The sequence below is a fragment of the Gambusia affinis genome, linkage group LG18 (genome assembly GCF_019740435.1).
Source record: "Gambusia affinis linkage group LG18, SWU_Gaff_1.0, whole genome shotgun sequence".
In the NCBI taxonomy this organism is placed as follows: domain Eukaryota; kingdom Metazoa; phylum Chordata; class Actinopteri; order Cyprinodontiformes; family Poeciliidae; genus Gambusia; species Gambusia affinis.
Window position 1 is genome coordinate 18,501,183 of NC_057885.1, and position 25,164 is coordinate 18,526,346.

General features: G+C 36.5%; 1 protein-coding gene and 1 long non-coding RNA gene across 8 annotated transcripts in view; one reads left to right on the forward strand and one right to left on the reverse strand.

Moving 5' to 3' along the window:
• Nucleotides 1-7,088, reverse strand: part of LOC122820181 (meiosis 1 associated protein) — a 42,331-nt gene extending 35,243 nt beyond the window's left edge. For 3 of the 6 annotated variants that reach the window (XM_044097392.1, XM_044097394.1, XM_044097391.1), the window contains exon 1: nt 1,815-1,944. The gene's annotated coding sequence lies outside the window, so the exon portion shown is untranslated. Of the gene's footprint in view, nt 1-1,546; nt 1,675-1,776; nt 1,795-1,814; nt 1,945-6,990 lie in introns of those variants that run through there. The other 3 variants (XM_044097395.1, XM_044097397.1, XM_044097393.1) reach the window with 3 other exon arrangements.
• On the forward strand, nt 10-21,478 carry LOC122820183. 2 transcript variants are annotated; one of them, XR_006368738.1, is made up of 5 exons: nt 10-75; nt 9,805-9,986; nt 19,655-19,766; nt 21,226-21,315; nt 21,400-21,478. It is a non-coding gene; the product is annotated as an uncharacterized LOC122820183 (long non-coding RNA). The 2 variants fall into 2 exon arrangements; XR_006368739.1 differs by lacking the exons at nt 19,655-19,766; nt 21,226-21,315; nt 21,400-21,478 and adding an exon at nt 11,439-11,694.
• Nucleotides 21,479-25,164: the final 3,686 nt, after the last annotated feature.

Here is a 25,164-nt window from a genome sequence, read left to right on the forward strand (position 1 = left end):
ACAAATTCACACTAAGCTGAATAAATGGCCAGGTGAGGCAAGTTGGGATAAACTCTGGATGAAGAATATCTCAAGGTAGTTTACTTCTTGTTACCAAGCTGTGTCATCATCAGTTAAGAACATGTCTAACAAAGCACTTCAGCGATCAAACTGAAAATAACTGACAGATAATATTCTCCAAAAAGACTGAGCTCCCACAATCTTTTTTCCAACTGAATTTCTGTAACAAACTGAACCACCCATGACGACCACATCAAACACCTTTCACCCTCACACCTTCCACTTGCGTCATCTTGTTTTTTTTGTTTTTTTACTCTTCTGTGAAGAAAAAGTAATCAGATTCAGTCCAGCAGAGATCTATAGCCTCTGCAGGCATGCCTGTATTAGGCAGCTGTTGATTGAAGTGGATTTTTTCATTTTATATTTTAACGGGTATTGTTGAATTTCACAAGCTGGGAAATGGTGATAAAATTTCACAGTAGAGCATAATACATACATGTATGTACTTTGTTATGTTGACCTCAGTTTTGGACCCAATTTATCATTTTTGAATTATTTTGGGATTTTGTTGTAATAAATTAAGACTATATTTTGGAATTCTTTTAATGTCTCTCTGGCTGGTTTATGCAAAACCTTCACAGTAGGCATGCTAAAATCACTCAGTCTGTGGCTGGGATTTTTGGTCCAAATACTCAATTCATGATTTGCATTAATGGCTGCATCATTGCCTCAAAAACAGGTTTTTATTTGCTGTTGCCAGCTGCAGTTTCAGATTTTTTCATTTGAGCTCTGATAAACCCAGTTTTAACTAACTGACAGCAAATACCAGTGTATTTAAACCCAAATGTTCTGTTATGTGATGTTTATCATTGTTGTTACATGTAGTTGACATCAAACCAGACTTAAATAAGGTTTATGCTTAACTAACGCATACAAAATTTGGTGTCCATCAAATACTGGAAATGACATTTGTCCTGATATCATAATTTAAAAATAAAGCAATATAAATGCCTCTTTTTGTCCAAGGCAGAATATTTGCTGTTGCTGCTTTTAATGGTACAATGTCAATAATATGTACAGTAGCTGGACAATAGTTACCTTTTGGCTGAGTAAAAGTTCTACTTTAAAATATATACAACTAACAAAGATCATTTTTTAATTTTAATATCTAGAAAACCGTTTTTTTTGTTGTTGTTTTTTTTTTTAGAAAGTTGTTTTTGGTGTTTCTGGGTAACTTTAAACTGGTTTTTGTGTTAACTGAAGGAATAAATTATTTTACTCTACTTTCAGACAAAATTATTTTGAAGTATGTTTAGCTTTTCAATTGTACCTAGTGAATGCAGATATTTTCTACCTTAAACTAAAAATTTCTATCAAAATAAAGCACCAAAAACAGAAACAAAACAATGGTGATGCCAACAATTAAAATGTATAAACACTTAGAAGCTATATGTTATTATTAAAATCAGGTTTGATAGTTAATGGCTTAGCTGTTTTCTTTCTCTCGCTTTAACATTAGCTTAAACTAACTGTTATATAAACTTACTTCTCCTTTATCTTGTAAATTGAAGAACTGTTAAATGAGCTACAGCTAAACACTTTATATATGGATAGCACCAAAAACAAATGTTAGCAACTAAATCGAAAAGTTTTAACTGCAATCTTAAACCTAAAATCTCCCTAGATAGCATGCTAACATTTGCTAGCGCTAACGGTATGCTAATTAGCTTCATCAGCTAACACCCGCTTGTAATTTATTAAAAGAAAACTCTTTACCTCTCATTTGGTTCTCTCTGTAACATTACTAAACTTACCTTTACGTTATATCCCGTTCTTTACGACTGAAATATAATGCTTGAGCCAGTAAAAAGAAATTTAGAGAATTATGTGGGTAGGGATTACTTAGGGATCAAACTTTTCAAAGATTTACCATAAAACAATATTCAGCAGAAAACTTTTAAAGAGTTAATATCTACAATATTTATATCTCTCTATCTATATCTCTAAATAAAAACATAATTGCAAAGTTTAATCAAATTGATAGCAGGGATATTTTATTTACATGTAAAAATAAAAACGAAACAATTTGGCACAAAGGATTGGCAACTTTTGTTTTGAGAAGAACTATGTGGCAATATAAAAATTGCATGCTGAAGAACTATTTAATAAAATTGATTTATTTGTTTGAATAGGAGGAAACTTGAGGGCACTTTTATTTTACTTTACTTTATTTTTTTTACATTTTTCTAAAACAAAACCTCATAATGCCTTAATATAAGTAAGATGGGAAAAGAAATTTAGATAGCAATACTCAGTACTTCAATATTAGCTAAAACAATCTTGGTTGCTATGAGTACATTGTTCATATAGAGGTCAGCAATCACCGGAACTGTATTACTGTAATCTAGTAGTAAGTTGTGTTGGAATATGGACATTTCTCCTAAATTTTCTCATTTGTCTTTAAATAGTATTTCAAATAATATGTTTTATTTTTGCTATAAACAACTTAGGAATCTCTAACTAACTTAGAATCAGTCTGACAGCAAATACACATATACATAAAAAAAAAAAATCCAAATTAATTAAATTAAGCACTAAAGTGAGGGGATGTGTTTATTTCCCTCTAAATGGTTGAATATGGGTAAGGATTTATGGGTTGAACAACAGAGTTGAGAATGTGGGGCAGCCCCAAGAAAAACTTACCAAATCCTCTTTGCCAATGTCAAACAGTTTATTCTGCTATTTGACTTTCGCTTGGTGTCATTTATTGGGTTGGATCACTTTGGTTTGAAGAACCAGACATACCAAGTTCACCAAGTAGGTCACTCAAAAACAGGGCCCTGACTGGTGTTTGGAAGAACCATAAGCAACCACAACAGCATGGCACTTTCTCATCATGCTTGTCACTAGCTTGGTCGCACACTGCTGTGGCTTTTTTCTCTCATATGAACAGCTCACCCTGCCTGATCCCACAAGGACTTACGGTGGTTGAGGTCTGCAAGCAGGACGTTGTGTCTGATCATTGCATCTCTCCACAATAACACTAATTCCAGTCAGGACAAGACTTGGCTTTCCAGAAAGAGAGATTTCAACCCCCTTCATCAAACTGCCTCCACCAGAAGCTGTCTGGCATTCACAGAGAGGCTTTGGCAAGTCTATCCATGGGTGCAACCTACATACTGAACACTGTTGCTCAGCCCACAAATGTGGCACCATTTAAGAGGAGATAAAGACGATTTCCAACTGCTTAGTTACAATAAAGGGGAAAATATATACACATTTCTTTACTATTAATGCCAAGTGTAGTTGTGGATCGTTGTTTCAGATAGCTTAATGAGAAACTATGAAGCTAATTCATTAGATGAGACGTTGATTTAGCAGTTCACTTCTGTGGGGCTTCAGATTTAACTCCCAGTCTATTGCATCAAGACGTTTTGGAGGCTGTCATTCCATCAAAAAAGTTCACACCAATAACAGTTATGTTGATTTGTAAATAAAAATAATTTCTGTAGCTTTTTAGAGTAAGGCGTTGTGGGAAAAAAAGTACTTTTGAATCTTATTCTGCCCCATCTGTTTGGTTTCTTTCATCTTTTCAGATGAATGGAGGGAAAAGATCAATGAGAGGCCAGTCACTGCAGCAGACTAAGAGAGCAATATGGAAATCTGCTCCTGATAGTTGACCTACTTGACTGAAGTGCTTTCTACTCCTCACAGCAGCTGAATATGTGTGAGATAGAAACCTTACAATCTGCTTGCAGAATCTAAATCTAATCAGTGTCAGTGAGGAAAACTTTGCTGATGAATATGAGTGGGTATCAAGGGATTTTGTAATTGAAGTGCTGCATGGTCACAAACCCTCTGAACGCAGTTTATGCTTTGCTGGGGTTAATGAAGTTGTCATGAAGACATGTGGAACATAAACATCTGTTTTTGGGAGATAACTCTCTGCACCTGGCAGAAACCATTTCCCGATGTTCCTTCTTACCCACTGGTGCTGATTTGAATGTAAGCCTTGTACATTTCTACATGAGGGGGTGGGTGTGTGCGTGCGTGCGTGCACCCCTCTCTTGATTTCTTCCTTTTCCTCATCATGCCTCTGCCTCTTACAGGTTTCCTCTTTCTTTCATTCACCCACCTCTCAGAACGTTCCTATCAGACCGCGATGCTCTATTTTTATCTCTAACATGTATTTCAGGCACATGATTCTTGGCAGGATACTCGGCCTTTACTCTTTGGATTTCCACTGAAACGAATGAGGAACATTCAGTCCCAAATTCAAGGGCTCTGTAAAAAGGATTAAGTGCTGCGATATGACTGGAGCTTAATCATTCTTACACACCGACACACTTTTGCAAACTCACACTCAAATAATAAAATGCACTTGTGGATGTGCTTTCTAATTTAGTTGTGACAAACACATACTTCTGGGTCAAAGGGAGCTTTACAACAGTGAGCTAATCCTCCGTTTCTCTCTGATTGACTCTGGGGGATTGGTGGAAACTTTGCCCAGTAGTTTGAGCGATTATTTTGCACAATAGTTGCTTTTTTCCACCCCATCTTCTAGAATTCCAGCACTCTTTTCAATATTACGTCTGGTTAAGTTTTAAAAATGTAAGAGATTTAGAGGAAAATAATTTCAAGTCAAGCCAGTTTTTTTCTTCTTCCGCCTTCAGAAGTTTTGGTTCAGTTCCTTCGGATTTGAAAAAGGGCAAGAAATTAGAAAATCCCCGAATTTATCCAGGTAGTTTTGACTAAAGACCAGTGAGAAGCTGATGAAAGACAGAAATGTAGTTTTGCAACTTTTTATACAGAGTTGGTTTACACCTCATTTCAGTATTGAATCTTTTCACCATCAATTTTCAAAAATTATTTCCCAGTCTGACCTACTTTATAACAAAATTTGAAAAATATGTTCATGTTTCAAAACAAAATATAAAGAAAAATAATCAAAATGGACAGAAATAACCACCTTTTTTTTAAGGGTTTTATTGGCTCTAGTGGCCTTTATTTGATAGTTAATTGACAGGAAAGTGGGTAATGAGAGAAGGGGAAAGACATGCAGCAAAGGTCGCCAGGCCAGGAATCGAATCTGCGACGGCCGCATCAAGGACTAAGGGCTCCTTATATGGGTTGTGCTAAACCCCTGCACCACCACAGCACATCCCAAAAGAACCACCTTTTTGACCTGTTTCTTTTCATTGCATTGTCAAATGACTTGTTCTGCCCACCTTGTTAAGACTTGGATTTGCAGGAACAAATACTCAAACACGGATTTTAGAGGGTCGGCAGTGTAGTAGCACTTTCAAATAATTTACTTACACAGCACAACATGGATACAGGAAAACTACTATTCAATTAAATTTACCCAAATCTACAGTCAGAGGCATAATTAAACAAAATAAATCACAACAAAATAACAATAAAATTACTGATACAGTGATAAACAAAGCTGCACTCAAACTCCAGGCACAGCACACCATGAGGACAGAGGTAGAAAAAATATATACCAAAGTTCAACATTTTTATAATGCAGGATCATTCTGCTGCAATAAGAGTTATTTATTTTAGAGCTTTTAACCGGGAAAGGGCTGTGTTTTCTCACCAACTGTCATTATTTATTGAGCACGAACCACTATGTAAAAGATATGTAAACAAACTAACAAAAACAAGCCTTTCACAGGGATGATAGTTATGGTCTGCTTGACATACACATCTAGATGGGAAAATTAATTATGAACACTAATATTTACCAATACAATACCCCTTTGCTGCTACAGTCATTTAGAAACAAAATCTGCCTTTGAACTACTTCAAAGGTTTGCTTAACACACTCAAGAATTTAAAAGGAAAGCAGGAGACAGGTGAGTATTCCCAGTCATTTCTGGGAATACAGTAAAAAAACAAACACTTTATATGTACAAAATATGTAAAACTAGAATGATTAGGACTTTGTTCTCTCTGTGAGTGCTTAAATAACTCCTGTTGTGACAAATGTGTGTGTGTGTATATTTTCAATGTAGAGATTAATTCTTTGTGTTTCAAAACTAATCTTGGTGGGAAAATGAGTTCCTGGAATGTTTTTTGCTCGTGTTTCTGGAACGCAAAGCCAGATTTGTTTACTGTGGGGTTTTACTGTGATATGAAGCTAATCCTGTCCTTAAAGCTGCTCTTTTCCACAGAGGTAGATAAAACTTTAGATTCTATGGATGCCATTCTTTTTATTTAACTTTACAAATAATGACTTCTGACTATGCCGATGTTTTCTTATTTGTTTAGTGAGAGAAGTTTTTTATTTATGAGAAATTTTTAACTTTGTAGTTTGAATTAATTGAATGAAATTTAAAATATGTTGTGATTTTGTTTAGGCAAAACTCGCAGCCTGTATTGTCAAAGTCCAACACAAAGAATACTACATATGTCCTATTCAGTGTGACCACATCAAAAGCTACACAAATTCTTCAAAGACATGACAAGACTTGGTACAAAACAAAACTATCCTTTGTTTTCTCACCTTTAGAAGTGAGTAGCACTCATTTTTCATAAGAAACAGTGTGTCAAAAGGCTGAGATAAAAAAGGGGAATCTCAAAGTGTACAGCATGCATTTGAAGTCTAAGAAATCAAATACATAGGGCTGCCAAAACAAAGTCGGGTCAGTGGTCAAAGATTAAATATTAGATCTTTGGTCAAAGTTGGCTGTGAGCCAGATTTAACAGAGCATTCAAACAAAATTTATCTTCTCTCTAAATCTCCAGTAATTAGCAATATTTGTGTTGATCTAATTATTCCCCTCTACTGGCTGTTTGTTGCTGGAAAACACAAGCCAAAATCTGGTGGCCTTGTGTTTGACTTTGAGACATTTGAGACAGGTATTTCTTCCCCGTCGAGAATCTGAATATCCTCCAGGGAAAGGCCTTGGTTGCTAAGGCAACGGTTCAGAAAAACTGAATTCCACAAAAGTTTCTGTTTGGCTACTTCTGATAAGTTCCTACCTCGAAATAAAGAGGCTCTTGGGAATCGAAGTACACGACTTTAACGCTGAGCTACTCCAGAGTGACCAGCAGCAGACAGAAGTGGGTGGTTTGTTTCCAAGTGACTGCAGTTACTTTTGTTTGCTGGTTTCCAACAACCAGCAAATAAAAGTAACTGCAGTTCAAACCACTCGACTGAGGAATAAAAAGACCAGGCACAACAATGTCAACAAGATGTCAGCAACTCCATCGCTTTATTAGACCCTAAAGGGTCTAATAAAGAAATTACAAAAGGTTTATATGAAATTATGAAATTGGTTTTAAAGAATTAATCTTTAAATATAGTTATGCTGTAAATATGTTAAAGCTGAGAACAACATTTTAATATGAAGAACTTTTTTAAAAATGCTGTAACTCTACAACAGAAATTAATCAATCCCAAAATAATATTTGACTTGGAGCTTTGAAACCTTTTAAGTCTTTTGAGATGTGTGAAAATAGTTTACGCAGGGAAGCAGGTTCTTTTATTGGTTTATGATGATTCATACTAGTAGCAAATAATACTGGCTGTAGACCAGATGTAAACAGATTGATATCTCCCATTAATAATAATATGACTTCATGTTATTTTCACACCTTCAACGGGATGTTCATTATGACCCAGTAATATCTTTCTACTTCTACTTTGTCTCTATTAAGTACCACACTGTATGCTGCAGGCGTCATCACATTTCCTACAGCTCTACATACCCTAAACATTTTAAGATTAATGACAGCATTAGCACAGAAGATTATAGAGCTTAAATCTAGAGCACTTAGAGATGTAGAAACATTTTAAATGTCTTTTTGACCCATTTTTTTATAAGATGAAATGACTACAGTTCTTCAGATGTGCCAGCACTCTGCCAATGTCTAAATGAGGACCTAGTGTTGCCCACAGTTGAATGGATGCTGGTTAGAAACAACTGTGGAACCACCAAGATTCAAGCTCTTAACAAACCTTCAGCCCAAAGTCAAATCCCTGAAGGTTTGCATTCAGATAAGAACATTTTAGTTGTTTGCTCATAGTGACAAGAACTATGCTTGGGCAAGTCAAGCATCTCCTTTACAACTAAGAATATTATACAAACTGCCTAGCATGGTGGTGGTAGCATCATGATGTGAACTGTTTTGCTGCCAGAGGTGGACAATCTCCAAATTCTTCGATTTAATCGACTCAGGGCGGTTGAAACTTTCAAATTTGATTAAATTCAAATTCCAAAATACTTTATTGATCACAAAGGGAAATTAAATGTATAACTTATATTAATTCAAAGTCTTCAAAGGATTATTATATTGTTGTAGATAGTGATGGCTGCTGGCAGGAAAGCTCTCTTGTAGCGGTCTGTATTACAGCGAATCTGAAGAACCCTCTGAGTAAAGACATTGTTTTCCCAAGACAATGTCATGAAGAAAACGATCAGCGTTGATTTTTATGAGGAATCCTTTGAATCATCATCTCCAGAGGTTCAAACTGTCGTCCCCTGAGCAGAACCAGCCTTCTTTACCAGATTGTTGAACTTTTTTAAATCCTTGATGCTGCTGCCCCAACAGATGACAGTAAGAGATCTCAACAACAGACTTATAAAAGATCTACAGCCTCCACTTCTTCTCCCATTATGGAAATAGGGTTTCATCTAACCCTTCTTCTCCTCAAATCTACAAAAAATTTACAAAAACGATCTCTTAACTAGTTTTGTAATGACTAAAAAAAGGCTAACACGAAGCTATTGGAATGGTCTTCTAAGAGGGTTTAGTCTAGCCCAGGGATCTCAAACTCTAGTCCTCAAGGGTCGCAGTCCTGCAACTTTTAGATGCGCCTCTGCTGCACCACACCGGAATAGAATAATTAAGGCTCTGGAGAACTGGTCTACACAAGGTGGAGGTAATTAAGCCATTTCATTCCAGTGTTTTGTACCTGTGGCACATCTAAAAACTGCAGGACTGCGGCCCTCAAGGACTGGAGTTTGAGACCCCTGGCTAGCCCTTTTGAATTCATAGTCTGGGCTTAAAGGCTGGAAGTGAACTAGGAGACCCACCAGTCTAAGGGAACTCCACGCATTCTGCCTAGAAGACTTGCTAATACTCAGACAAATTTGTTCCAGATGCTCGTTGATGGTTTAAAAAGCATGTGATTAAATTTGAACCGAAGAGGAGACACAATGTACCAAATAAAAAGTGTGTGTGTGTATTTAATTGGTATTCCTTGGAGAATTTTGATCCTTTGTGGCACACCAAAAATCTCCATCAGCGTTAAACCTCTGCCTCTATCCGTTGGTTTTTAAAATAATTGAAGTTGTATCATTGGTTAAATTAAATTGGTGTGACATTTATGTTCATGATGAGTGTATGCAAACTACTTGTTTCAGTTGTTGAGAAGATGGAGCTAAAATTAGCTTTCACAAATTTGATAAAGCAAATGGGTATTAGTGGCTACATTTATTGTGCTCTTCCAGCTTTTACAAACTCAACATGTAGACATCAACCACCATTCGCCCACTACCAGATTTAATTAACTACTACATATCAATTTGCAATCTTATTAAGATGATGAAGTTCTGAGTACATTTCCACTTTCAGATCGAAAACAAACGGAGAACTCTCACTGGTCTGCAGCCAGAAAACATTTCTCTTCTCTTAATATGTAGATGATGGGAATTATTGATGTTACTACCTTTTTATTTCCTATTTATGATACCGGAGTCAGGCTGATTTACTTTGATTAAACTGCAGCATCATCGAGGGACGTCTCCTGTTTCATCATAGTTTTCATACTGTTTCTTCTTCCTTCCAAAGGGAGGTTCCTCTCAGTTGAAAAGGATTGTCTCCAGAACAAAGGAAGCTCCTGATGGTCTTGTGATTGCAGCTTCATCAATAAGTCAGTGTTCCTAATGCACCAACTGAACAGGAATCCCTGAGGACAAGAGACCTCGAGAGCATACATGACTCATCTTCGGCAGAACATGATTATCTCCTGGGTAAGTGGTGTCAGTTGCATGACATGATTCAACTTGGTTCATCCTTTGTCCTTCCCATGGCCCCATTAACTAACAGAATATAACTTTATGACAGGTTGTGTGATCAAAAAGGATTTTTTGGACATTTTAGTGCTCCTGATATAATTTCACACATTTTACATCCACCTTATTTGAACCAGTTTTGCAGTGCTTTAAAAGGGTAATCCTGCCACTTGAACTTTTAACCATTTTATTACATGATAATCATAAATTTCAATGTATTTTACTGGGATTTAATGTGACACACTAACAGCAAGTAGGTAACTCTGAGGTAGAAGGTTTTAAATATAGAAGATTTGTGTGGTCCCAAGTATTTTGCTGCCTCTGACTCACCATTTAACTCTCTTCTGAAGTTAAAGGGTTCCTACAGAACAATACTGCCACCACCATGTTTCTCCACCGAGATAGCATGATCAGTGTAACGTTAAGAGTTACATTTCTTCAATAGATTTTGCATGAAGGAAAAAAAAACTAAGACCAAAACTGACCAAAAAGTAAATTTCTGGTCATCTCCTTCTACCAATTTGTTGAATCTCCCACAAGATCTTTGGGCAAACTCGTACGGCTTTCTTTGAACGACGACTCCCTTCTTGCCATATGTACCAAACATATGTACTAGTTCAACAATTTTTGACCAGTGGTATTACAATGTTACAGCAACAAACCATTAGTAATGTTATGTAATTTCACTTTATGCAATGCAAATGCTTTCTCTGTGTTTATTTAGATTATCTTACCTCGGCATGCCAAATGCTTATAGTGGCTCCAAGTGATGCACTTTATTAGTAAGACGTATTTTACCAATTAAAAACAGTCATACAGTTGAACTTTCACCCACACATAGTCAAATGATCTCTAAACATGGACAAAGACTATGCATATTCTACTTTCACAGTTAAGCACTACACTGAGTTAGGCTATCATAAAATTGAAGAAAATGCGTTTAAGTTTGCATGAAAAGTTTAAGGGTTAATTAACCTGAATAAGAGTTTGACATGATACAAAATCTGAAATAAAAACACAAGATCAGAATTTGGTGAAAGTAGTAAATATTTCACAAAATATTTCAGTTTATCACTAAATAAATTGATATAATTTGCTTTTTTGAAACATGTGCCTTAAATTCAAGACTGCCTCATAATGGTAAAAGAAGACTGAAAGGTATAATTTCATCCCAGAAGTTTTGCAGATGTAAAACCAAACAGTGTCACTTCTGATCTCGTGTTGCAGATGCAGGAAACAAAGGACACAGCTCCTCTTTGTGCCCTGCACCACCATATGTGATGCTGAGATGTCAGAAAGCGCCTCCTGGTTGTCTCCTTTGTATGGCTCTGTACAGTAACAGGACTGCATGGCTCATCTCCTCCAACAATTCACCCTGTTGTTGCTCTTATCTCCTTGTGCCACTGTCAGAAAAGGGACAAGCTGCTGCAGAGGGAGCAGATTCACCCAGCTGAAGTGGACTGACATGCCAATGCCTTTAAGCCAGGAGGATTTGTTTGCCTTATTTTCTTTCTAGAAGCTTTTGCTGTAAGTTGCTGACCAGCTGCAAATCAGAACATAAAATCAATTGATTGATGGTGTTAAAGGTCTGTTCTGGCCTTGATGACTACATCACTGACCTCACTTCTTAATCAAGCTTACAACTGATAAGAACTGTTGACCAAAGTGATGAAGACGTCAAGGAAGCAGGACATGGTTTGCGATTGTAAACATGTTTTCTTCTTGCTGTCTTTTGTATGCATGAGGAAAATAGAGCTGACTACATAATGGTAACGATGTCACTGATCCCTCCTTGTGTTTCTGACACTACTCTGTCGTCTCCAGGCTGCAGGGTGAGCCATTCAGAGGTGGCTAGAGAACCCACAAAATGTCCTCAATGCGAGTAACATTACTTCAACATATTTTTACTTAAGAAAAAGTAACAGCCATCCCAGAAATTACGCAAGTGAGAGTAAATAGAGTATTTGGCAAAAAGGTCACTCAAATGAATGCCTGGTCAAAACATTAATCATTTAATATTATAGAATTACATCATCAGATGGTCCAAAATATACAGTCATGTGGAATGTTTGTATTTTAAGGATCAAATTTGAGAATAATTCATACTAACTGTTGTCCTCTTGATGCCCTCACTAGTTTGATTTTTGTCTTTCATTGTACTTTTTTTTTCACTTCTCATTGATTCTGTCTCTTCCCTGTTATTGAGTTCAATACCTTTCTCTTTCTCAGAAACATCTTTAGGGAAACTGTAGAAACGCCAGTTGTAATCTGTAAAGACTCATTTGGCGCTGAGTGTGACAAGCGTGTCCAGTTTCTTAACCATTTTTTGCAGCTCCTGCAGATATAGACGTGGACATTTGCAAAATTTCTTTCACATTACTTGAGCCAGATGTTAGTGGTACTGTTTTGTAGTTCCAATTAGAATAAGCAGATGTTCTGAGATGAACAGCGTCACTTCTGATCAGGAACGGAGGAGGAACTAATTATGGAGAGGCTTCAATCATATTTGAAAACAGTTTTAAAAGTGTCAAATGAATCAGGCATACACACTACCACATTTCCAAGACCTGTCAGTTTTCTATGGATTTGAAAAGATTTATATTAATAGATCCATGCATCTCTATGTATGTAAAAGCGAAGCTGTCAGACTGTCACAGCTGGAACCAGATTCAATCTGCTCAAATCTGGTGATTTCTCTCCTGAAACGGGAGATGTACGTTTTGAAGGGAGCTGCTCCTCCTGTCCCAGAAAGATTAGATGAAGCAAAAGGAACTCAAATTTAACATGTTATGGTCTTCCTTTACCTTACTGCCAGTCTCCTCCAGGCACATGACGAGTCCTTGAATTTATTTCTGCAGCTGACAGTTTTTTGTAGGCATGTTGGTTTTGAAGAAGGAGCTTCAAGGTGTTTCTCTTCCCTCTCCAACTGAATGAATGAATTCCTTTCATGACTCAAATGTTGGCACTAAAATGTTGCAGCCTCACATTTTGATTAATAGACCATGAATAATTTGCACAATTTTGGCACCAAAAATACCTTATCATGAAATTCTCTGCATGTAAGGGTGCGTGCGTTTGTGTGTGTGTGTGGGGTGGTGGTGGTGCGGGGTGTGTGTGGGTGTGAGTGTTTATGAGGTTTCTATATAAGTGGGTCTGAGAGAATGAAATTGGTTTGCTTTGGATTTGATTTGTCCATATGTTTTGGATTCTCATCCTGCTAAAAGACAACATTTTCAAATTTTTTTGGACTTTTTCTGTTGGTGATATTAGGATAAAAAATACTTGTTGTTTCCTCACATCACTCACAAACAACTGGTTTGCATGTAGATGGTATATAATGTTGTTGTTGTGATGACTTGCTTTCAGTTCTTTAATAATAGAGTTAGGCAATGATATGTTCTCCTTTCTTTCCCATTTTGAAGGGAAATGGGGCTCTGACCCGTTCTGTAATTATATCCTTGGAAAACAGGAGGTTATGGGTTAGTGATTAAAAAAAATCCTACATTCTGAATAATAAAGATAGAAAAGTTATAACCTAAGCAGCAATAACTGATATCCAAAATTCAGTTAAATTTTTTAATCTAAAAATTTTGGCAATTTTTATTATAGTACAAATTAACAATTATATATATCTTTAGTAGGGCTAACCAATCTCCAGGACAATTTTGTGCAGCTTTCTTCTTTGCTGCCTTGATCCTTTCAACCACTCCAAATGTCTTTGTTTCCACTCCATCATCTGTTCTTTTCCTTTAAGCTCAAATGGTTTGCTGAATCAAGGTGCTCTGAAAATTTCTCTGGCATGTTGGGCTCTTCATCCTAATCCTGTGACCTGTTGTCATGGAAATCCGGCTCTCCAAATGGCTGCCTTCACATTCAACCCTCCTCACAAGATTCATGAATGATGGAGTTCAGGTTTTTCTTTTTCCTTTGAGGAAGCTCAGCAGGTGGATATAAGCAATTGAGCACTCTTTCTTTAAGAGTGGAAAACAAATGAAAAGAAAAAGAAAAGAGAAGGGAGACTGTAATACAGAACATTGTTTGAGTTGTTGATTTCTCAAGGCAGCATTAAAGTTTAACTCAAAATTGCTGCAAAACCAGGTTAGTTGCTGAAGAAGAGATAAAGCTATCTCTCTTTTTTATATTACTGATGTGAATAAGTGGTTGCACAGTGGTGCAGTTGAACATGGAGTTTGCATGTTCTCCCTGTGCATGCATGGGTTTTCTCTGGGTACTCCAGCTTCCTGTCGCAGTTCAAATACATCAATATGAAATGATGTCTCTACATTGTTCTTGAGTGTGAGCATGGTAGTCTGTGGACTAGATTTACTTTTCTTCAGTTATGCGTCCTGATATAAAAGTAATTCAGGTTTGTCAATATTTTTTGCATTTCTGCAGTTTTTTCAACTCCAAATTTGTGGGATTTCTTATTGTTATGTTTGGAGTAGCAGTCCAAGACTACGTCAGCAACCAATTGCAATTGCTTGTTTTCAGGTCGGCACTGCAGAACTCATATTTCCAAACTTGGCGCCTCAGAAACAGTTTCTTCCTCCAGGCCGTCTCTGATGAAAACAGTGAACACCTCAGTCAGAGTAGTCAGAAATAAAATAAGTATTTTTGCACTGCCAAGCCAAACATATTTTTTTCTTCTTTATAAATAAATTAAAATTAGCTACAAATGCATTTACATATTGTTCCTTCATCCTTTTTTAACTCTTCTGAAGTGATTTGTTTAAGTGATAATGCAAAAAACAGAAGTCAGATTCGTCACGTGTGGAGGCAGTCTTGGCCAGTAAAAATAACAAAAATAAAAATCATTATAAGTAAGAAAAATAAAATTTGTTGCACTCAGCAAAGATGGAAACTTCCGTGGAGCTGAAATCACAAAGCACAGAACGATACACACATATCTGCACACAGGAAAAGGATTGAATGGTAATTTTTGACTCAAATATATGTATTGTTTTCAACAACAAGTTGAAAACAATAAGTTGAAAACAAGTTGAAACCAACAACAACTTGCTGTCAATAACTTGACAACAAGTTATTGTCAACAGAGCAGCAGTGGCATCAAGATGCCACCGACATCAGGACAAACTAATTAACAAATTAACAAATCAGGTTATGTTCTTCATTAATCATATGCAGCACTAAAAAAAATTTAAAACTCAATGTAAAATTATGGGAGAGAAAAATGTCAAACACATTATTCCTAACTTCAAGGCTTCATCTTGTATTTGAACCAGACCAGACAGTTTCTTTATTGTCTATTTCTACTTCCTGGTACTTCAGCCAATCACATTTGAGTGACCCAGGTTTTTTGCTCCTTTTACTACCAACAAGCCCATCTCTACACACCCTTTGCTCCAACAGGCCTGTTGTCCTCATTCAGTATTACTAAGGCTTCAAAGCAGGGAATTTCCACCACAGAAAGGCTGCCCTACATTGCCTGAATATATAATTGATTAACAGAAAACTCATTTGGGAAGCAGATGCTCATTCCTTCCTCAACCTTACAGTTTACCCTTTCACCCATAACACACATCAGATTCAAATTACAGAATAAGTGTAACCATAAAGCTTGGCTTAATGAAGTAACTTATAAAAACAAAAACAGTGGTGAATGTCTTCTTCAGTTCTTTTATTTTAAAGTTTGCTCTTCAAAGATGTTAGTCTTGTGGTATTATTGTTCTTGGGTTAATGGAAGTAGGAAAAAAAAAAAACAAAAAACAAAACCCAATTTTGTTGCATTTGTTTAATCAGGATAAACCTTGTGGCTAAACTTTAGACCATCTCCTAAATCATAACTTAATGATGAAAGCTACTTCCAGTTCGAAATGATCCAGAAATCTTGCTGGAAATAATTTTGCATAACAAGAAGATATTATTAGAATAATTTGAATATACAGCCTGCAACAACATGATTACAAAAGGAGCATTTCTGAATAATTCATTCCTCTCTATTGGGTCCCATATATTACTGACATTACTAGGAGAACCCAGAATCCATTTTCTATGATCTAGTTGCAACAGAGATAATTTCATCACCATTGAAACGAATATTTATATGAGGTTTAAATTACGACTACTTCAGGCTGCCATTCCATGTTAAATTACACTATTTATCATCTCATTGCTTCATTCGCTCCCAAACGTTTAAATGGTGGAGTCAAAGCTCCATTACCATGCTCTTGATTAGCAGTGGATGAAGTATGTATTAATGGACTACATTATTTTCAGTTTTCACTGTTGTTCAAACGTTTTCTGTCTCAGTTGTCATAGAAACAGAAAAAAAAAAAGAATGAATAAAATCACTTGATTGGACATTTAGTTTTTCCAGTCATTAATGGAGAACTGATTTGGGTCTTTGTCTTAATCATAAATCCTGGATGTCATGAGTGTGTGTGAGTGGGAGGATGTGTAATTCTTCAATCACGAGAGAGAGAGAGACCGAACTTGAACATTATTTACACTAAAAGACCAGAGACCAAAGCAGCACTGTAGTGAACTGTTGTCTGTTTATATGTATGTAATCAAAATACAGTTAAGTTTGTGAAAAAAACCTTTCAGCAGCCATGTCACAGCATTCACAAATTTACCAAGGCTCTCTTTATAACAAAGCAAAAACCCAGGGCATTCTCCTGGTCGAAAACCCCCCAAACATTTCTTTTTAACTATCATTGTATCAAAGGTTGAAGTCTACATTGCTGTATAGATTACATGCAGCAAGCTTGTCTTCTTTGTTTATCTTACTACTGTTTACAGTCTTTGTGATACATTTAAAAAATCTCCTTCACACAGAAATGCTACTCTGAACATGATTCCTGCAGGACTCAGTCCATTTGTTGCTCCTAAAGTTTTAAGGAATGCCTTGAGTGTTTAGTTTGGAGAACCTGAAGCTCACAATGAGGAAATAGTTTTTAATTCTTTGATCACTTCTGCATCTTCTGTATTGATGCTGCACAGAGGACAACCACGCAAAAATAGGAACAAATGTTATCAGCTGGGTATGAGGGGAAGGTTTGTTACTGCATGTATTGAGGGCAATCTGAATACTGAATCAAGTGATTAAAATAAACAAATAGTTGGTGCAAAACAGCTGCAAAAACTGGAGGAGTTAGCAGTGCTTCACAAATTTCTCCCATCAGTTTTTAGCTTGTCTATCAGTACTTGTTAAATGTTTATGTTGGTAAAATAATGAAAGTTTTTTTCACTGTTATTCCTTTTTGCCTTAAAAACCACAACAATGACTGTTTTTTATTGTTTCAGATATGCTTCGATGGTGAATTATTCAAGGTAATCAAGATTGAAACGACAAAAAAAAATCAATGGGATTTGTAATTTGTGCACGCACTTCTTGTTTTTGAAACTTGTTAAAGTTAGTTGCTGTTTGATCATGCCCTCTGGAAAAATATGTTCAAATGCATCCTTAAATGCCCAGAATTACTGACAATACTTCCCATGCTAATTATTATTAAACATCTCACTGAAACTCAGTTTTTAAACGCAGTTAAAACCTGGTAAGCTACACGGTAATTTCTGCATACTTTTGTCTGTGATTATTATCTGGTCTGAAATATTTTGTTTAAAAGGATGTAAATAAAAAACAGAGAAAAATTTAAAATATAAATAAATTAAAAATATTTTTACTCAATAGTCAGCACTAATAGTAATTTAAAACAACAGATTTATACATTTTTAAAGAGGACTGAGTCGTATGATCTCATCTGAACTCAGTCTTCCCTGATTGCAGCTGGGTGCTGATGCGCCATCACATGATGCTGTTTTTGTTCAACCTTTCAGATCTGCAAAGTGAAAACAGTTCTAAATATATATAATAATTCTTCATATAATTTCTTCTGCCAACTGCGCTGCAAGAGAAAGCACTGCAACCGCATGACACAAACATGAGTGAATATTGGTTAAATGATTTAAAAAGATGGATCTTGGCTTTTTCTTTGGGTGTTTTTGTGCAGCTCATGCACTATTTCCAGCACTTTTCCAGTCATCAATACCTCCCAAGATAGGCTGTGTCTGGCCAGTCATTTCCTCTATATGGATTGCAGAAAGTCTGAATATTTATTAAAATGCAGTGCAAACCACTGGGACTGCAAAGTCAACTGTAAGTCCAACTAGTAATTTTTATAAAGTCAGGAAAAAAAGGAAGTTACTTGAGTGATTATTTGTTGGATATTTCTATTTAAAAGTCTTCTGATTTGGCTCACTGGACCTTGTCTATGAGATCTGCTGTGTTGGCTGAGCATATGAATATACAAGGATCTGTGGAATTGGCATAAAGAACGCCAGCAGACAAAAAAAGACAGTCAATCTGTTTTCCAATTAATTTTTTACTTACTCATCTCCTGACTGCAGCATGCATACACTCTTGCAGTGATTTGTAAAGCAAATAATATAATAATGTAGGTTTAACAGACAGCAAACAGAAATTAATTTTACAGATTCAAGCCTTGAAGTATCAAAGCTCCTCTAATGTATCTACAAACCATGTAAAATGCTTTGCATTGGCTGCTTGTTTTATGATTGTTCAGCATTTCATAATTAATTTCTCTCCCTATTTTAGCATTTTCAATGTTTTGACTATTTGAGCAACATATTTGTTTAAAAATTCAGCCTCTACTGAGTTAAAGAATGTGAAGCAACCAGGTGATGCCTGAAAGTGTGTCAAATTTACATAGATGGCCAAATTTATCTAGAGAGGAACCTAAATCCCTGCAATGTTGATGTTTTTGGAGCCTAATGATTATATTTGGGCTACAAAGTTGAGTAAGAAAGTAATATTTGAAACTTATTTTTTACAAATTGCTATAACCAAACCACACATTCATTTTTATTAATTTTTATGATCACAAATGGCTGGTTTTACATCTAAAAAGGGTCAGCAAATGTATAAATATATTTAAATAAAAAGTTTTCTGAAGACATCCTGCAATGATATGCAGACTTACAGAAGTCTCACTTTTAGTGTTTTCAGAGGTGCCTGTAAAGCTGAAATTGAAACCAGAGTTAAATCTGACTAAATGCTGTACTTCCTACTGCTGAAATTATTTGTTTTATATCCTTAGCATGAACTTAGCTAGTTTTCATACTAAATGCTATAAATATAAGCAGATGACAGGCAAGCAAGAAAGAGAAAGTTCCCATGACGTTCCTTTTGCTAACTTTCAAGCAGGAAGACAGGATTCCTCTGAGCAGATGTACTCAGAGTTAAAAATGGTATGCAGAATAAAAAAAAATCCTAGATGATAATTTTTTGCATCTTCAGTTGGTGGCTGGCATATAATATGCATGTCAGAGTTGCAAATTTCTAAAACAGATGTTCAAATCTGTGCACTAAGTGTGGTTCCAGAAAGGCCGGTTCCTCTGGTGTAAGTTTGGCCCTTCATTTATCTCACCTACTCTCCACATGCTGCCAATTTCCAACAGAATAATTAGCCATCAGTCTCGCCTCAGAGGCTCCATTCACTGACCTGCTGCACACTCGCCATTACACATACAGAATGCATGCACACGCACACACACACCCACACACACACATCCCAGGTTACATAACTGACATCAAACCTAAAAATTATATTTTCTAATCTACTCATGTCTGTGTTTGTCTGCAGAAAGCTATTATCAGCTACAAAGCGTCCTTGCAGGCAGCAGCTTTGGGCAAAGAAAGCACAACAGCACTTTCTGTTCGTCTCCCTTGTGACAAAAGGATGGCAGAAACACGAGGTAATGGCTTAGAAGAGAGACTCATCACAATGAAATGAAATTACAGCAAGCAGAAAACACACACACACACACACGCCTACACACGCACACACACACACACACAGAAATACAACAAAAACAGGATTAATGCAGACATATTGGAGTGAAACGGGATAATGAAGAAGCAGGGGATTGTGAGCATGAACGTTAAACTCCAAAGGTGACACATAACACAAAGAGAGGAACTTTTTATTAATTTTTCATTTCCATAATAATTCAGTTTTTCTCAATTAATAAACAAATAATGTTTTTATGTATACAAAAGGGAACAAAATCAACCTCCTAATCTTTTATTTAGGACTCTTTGGAAGGTTATCAGGCTAAGGTAATGTCTTCTGGCAAGATATTTTCAGATTCTGACAGCAAATAAAGACTAACTGGGAAGTCCTAAATGCAACTGGAAAAGGGCATTTATCCCTGGAGAGGGAAAGGGCAGCAGTGAAAAACAAAAAGGAAACATCTCCCTTCACTGTCTGTGAGTTCAGTGACTGATTAAGACCTTTACAGTCTTGCAGATAAAGTATAAAACATCTAGAGCCCATTTTTAAAACAAAACAGCTGGTGCCACATTTATTGGTAACTTAAACAAACATTATAGTGGAATAGAATAATGGCATTTCAATAGAATTACATGATCTGCATAAATTAGCTCCAGTATTAGCAGATTAGCAAACCACTGCTGCTTTTCTTTTAAATCTGAAAATGTTGCCCCATGTGAGTTTATGTGGTTTAGAAAGCTACTACAATAGCTATCCACCCACAATATGCCACTTAGTAGGTGGATAGCTTTTCTACTGCCTCTCTTGGTCCATTTAGGTAAACAAAAGAAAATTAAATGGTTAAATGGATCATAGTTTACTGTGATTTTACATTAAAAAGTAATTAGGACTGAAGAAAACTGAACAAAAGAAAAATCCTAAAAAAAAGATTAATAATTGTAACAAATCCCAAAACACGACCAACAGAATATCTTTTTTGGGTCACTTTTGAAGGTCACTCTTTCCAAAACCAAGGTATAGATGATGGACTATAATCTGACATCAATTCAGGTTGAGGCAACGTTTTAGTACAAGTAAGAAAGTTTTGACAATTTTTGAGAAAAATCTGCATCATTTGTAGATTTTGTGTGAATTTCCACTATAATTGTTAAGAGACCAGAGGGACTGATTGATGTAATTTGGCAGTAAGCAGATAAAAACTGCACTGATTTGATTAATAACATTTTTAAGCACACTTAGTGTTTAGTCTTGAATCTAGAGGGCCACATTAAAACTACGGCAGGACAGATTTGAGTTTGACACATTTACAGAAAACAGCTCCTGTTTCAGAGGCTTCCTGCATAAGATTTTAGCACTCACTGTAAACTATCCTGCTGTCACTTATTCTTCATGCCGGTAAAATTAACTTCATTTCTCATCAGAGAAGAAAACCCAGAAGACCGAACTTGTCAGGCTGCCTGCTGACTGGCTTAAGTGAGTAAAAATGAAAAGCAGGCTGATCACAAATGGGGGTGAGTGAGAGAGCAGCTGATGGCAAGAAGAATCTGAAAGAGTATAAAGAATATTTTTTTAAAAATACACTCTGCGCCCTACAGTGCCTTTGTCCAATTGGCTGAGGTCCTGACCGGCACCGCCAGCAATTGATGACATTACTGTGTGAAACACAACGGGGAAGGTGAGGCCACTGCTGCCTCTGGTCACCCTGGCAACAGGTTTGCAGTCAATACATCAACTCTGCCAAGAAGTGTGCTGCCAGTTTTCTTTTATCCTTCGCTTTTTTTCTTTTGTTTTTTTGCCTTTCTTCATTTTCTGATTTACATTTTGCCTTTAATCTTAAAATAGTTCAGGATTAACCATGAGTGACTTCTTTTCTCCATCCTCCTCTTTTAGCTCCTTTTTATTTCTCCCCCTTTCAGCACTTCTCTTTCTTTCTCCTCCCCTCCTCTTCAGTCCATTCAGTATTCAGTGGAGTCTATCGTAAGTGGATTGGTGGTGCGCCCACTTAAAAGGAGTGGAGGAATCACACCACTAATCCCATTGTGACAGAACAAGAGCGGAGGCCTACCAATATGCTGGAGTGTGTGTGTATGTTCAGAATGGAATGAGTATGGCGTTATTTTCAGTATGGGGAAAATACATTTGAAAAAAGGAAGAGAGGGGGATATCCTATGGATGGGAAAGACAGGGAGATAGAGCGCTCTTTGTGTGTCTGCCTTAGTAAATCAGGCATATAATGCCAGCTTTTAGGAGAAAGCCTCTCCAGACTCCTATGATAAGTGGAAAGCTTCTCTGATCTGAGCATAAAAGACTCAGCGCAGGAAGAAAGGGGAAAAAAAGTGGAGAGGAGAGAAAGTAGAAATGGAAGATAGAGCATTAAAGCAGGAAGCAAAGAATTGAGAATCCTTGCAGTTTGCACGACAGAAAGGGTCACACTTTTACATCTCTGCTTTCTGGTTGGCTTACTTACAGCATGTAAAGCAGGGAAGGTGGACAAATTGATGAAGACAGCAGTAAATGCTGATTTTTCTGGTAAGGTAACGCAATGTATTTCTGATAACTTCAGATGATTTTTTCAAACACTCGGAGCATAGAGGGAGAGCAGAAATGGGAAAGAAGAGGACAGAAAAAAAAGTCATTTTCAGAAGAAGGTAGGCCTGATTACCACTCCTGTGGCCAAAACAATCATTGTTTTATGAGGAATTGTCCTCTTTCAGCTTCCCCTGATAGGACTTGATGGGCTAAAAAAGGAAGATCTTTTTATAAAGTACAAAAGTCTGTATTAATTAAAAATATTCCTTTTTTCAGATATTACAGAAGGGAAGAAATAATAATGATGAGATTGAGAGTATGTCATACTTATTGAAATTACATCTTATGTCTAATAGGGAGGAAAAATAATGATAAATATGAAGGATGTGGAAAGAAAGAAAATGTGGAACATGTATTAATGAATTGCAAAACATATGAGCCTGAAAGGGAGAAATTGTGAATAATGGTCAGACAGGACAGGAATGGAGTCTTAAAGGAACATTGGGAAATGAAGGAAACATAGTGGATATTTACAGATTTAGGAAATCATTATTTATTGATCTTCAGGATTCAAAATTTAAAAAATAGAATTTAAGAGATGTAAAGTAATGCTGCTACACATTCGTGTATAGTATTACATTCGGTATGCAGCTTAAAGTTGCTTTACAGATAAAGATAGTCAAGCTAACAGTTACTTTTACCCAAGGTAGCGCCTAATGAAAATCAAGCTAACATCTAATGAAAGTCAAGCTAAAACCTAATGAAAATCAAGCTCACATCTAATGAAAGTCAAGCTAACATCTAATGAAAGTCAAGCTAAAACCTAATGAAAATCAAGCTAACACCTAATGAAAGTCAAGCTAACATCTAATGAAAGTCAAGCTAAAACCTAAAGAAAGTCAAGCTAACAGTTACTTTTACCCAAGGTAGCGCCTAATGAAAATCAAGCTAACATCTAATGAAAGTCAAGCTAACATCTAATGAAAGTCAAGCTAAAACCTAAAGAAAGTCAAGCTAACAGTTACTTTTACCCAAGGTAGCACCTAATGAAAGTCAAGCTAACACCTAATGAAAATCAAGCTAACATCTAATGAAAGTCAAGCTAACATCTAATGAAAATCAAGCTAACATCTTATGAAAGTCAAGCTAACAGCTAGTTAACATCTTATCAGAGCTAAGATAAGTGGAAAAAGTCACTGATGACCTTTTAAAATGCTTATCTTCTATTTCATATTTCTATATTCTCCTTAAAAGGACTTAATCTCTCCTTTTAAGCTACTCCTGTAGTATATGCAGGAGTAGCTTATGTCCAATCTTTTGACAGAATAATACTGTTAATTAATTTTAATCAGGATGATTTAAAACTAATAGCCTAAATCAAGTCCATAATGATTGCATTTCTCATCTCTGAACAGGGGGTCTTTGTTTATTGTACACAGAATCACAGCAGGAATGTTTCCAATATACACAGAGACTCCTTGAGAAAGAACAGATCACAGGAAGACATTTTTTGATCTTTCTCCTGCTCTCTTCAGCTTTCATTTACCTTCACCCACCTCTCACTGAATAGCCCTTTAGTTTTGTGACCTCTTTTCTTTTAATCTCTCCCCTTTCCCTCCTTCACACACTCATCTCTCAACAGGCACAAACACACCTATCTTTCATTTGTGACACCCCTGTTTTCTTCTCTGTGCTCCCACCACTCCTTTCCCAGTGGGAGGCACAGAGAGGTTTATTGAGTCTGAAGTGATATCGTTGTTATTGCTCCCCTCTGCAGCATACACAGCAACACACACAAGCAGAAATAATGAACGATCAAAGGCATGCAGCTGACTGAGCAGGCAATGAAGGGTCTCAAACTCACACAGAGACAAGAAAAAACAATAATACCAACTTGTACACCTCAGAGCTTCTCTGTCAGCTGTCAAACGAGCTCCCACTCGGTAGGGGGGTGTCTCATGATCAGCCAGCAGTGTGTTTATGTAGGTGGTGTTTGTAGCGCCAGGCATGTTCCCTGGGGATTAAACTCTTGTCTTAGGGTCAAACCAAGCTGGACCTCCCAACACTCACACAATCACACCATCAGTGACCCAGGGATAGAGTTAGCAGATGTCACTGTTGCCCAACAGAACATATTAGCAGACTCTGAGCTGCATGTTGGTGTGTGCTGGCTGTTTCCCTGAGGCGAAGCCATCAGAGCGATAAGGATGGACACACATCCATTAACAGCAGCTTTCTTTTTGGACTATTTGATGTAGAATTTTTTTTCTCTTCATGTGGATGGATATGTTTTAATTCAAGCTAAAGGAAAGAAAGACAAGAAGTTAAAGTTTCTGATTGGTCCACATGAAGGCTGTAAATACAGAAATGATAAGATTAACAAACGATTTATTATAAAAACTGGAAAATAGATAATACTGCCCCTTTAAAAGGGCTTGCTGACCAGATGCAGTCTCGTTAAAGACAACATATTTTCTGGTTTATATAATAAATGTTATAAGAGTAAAACAGCAACACCTGTTGGGATGTTTAAGTGATTATCTCTAAGGCTGAGTTCACCTATCCAAAGGAGGAAGGGTGTTGGCATAGTAATTCCTGGGAGTATAATCTGGCAAAAGCTCAACCAGTCCATGGATAAATAAGAGTCCTAGCTCCATACCAAAGCCTTTTCTTGAGGTTCGTTAATCATGTGTTTTTATGAAAGTAGATGGAGTGGAAATGGGGGATGACGGATTGTTTGCTATATTCAATCTCAACTGTTGAATGAGATTAAAACATCTCTTATCTGTACTTAGTGTTACATAGAAATTTTACAGCAAGAGAGTAAAATC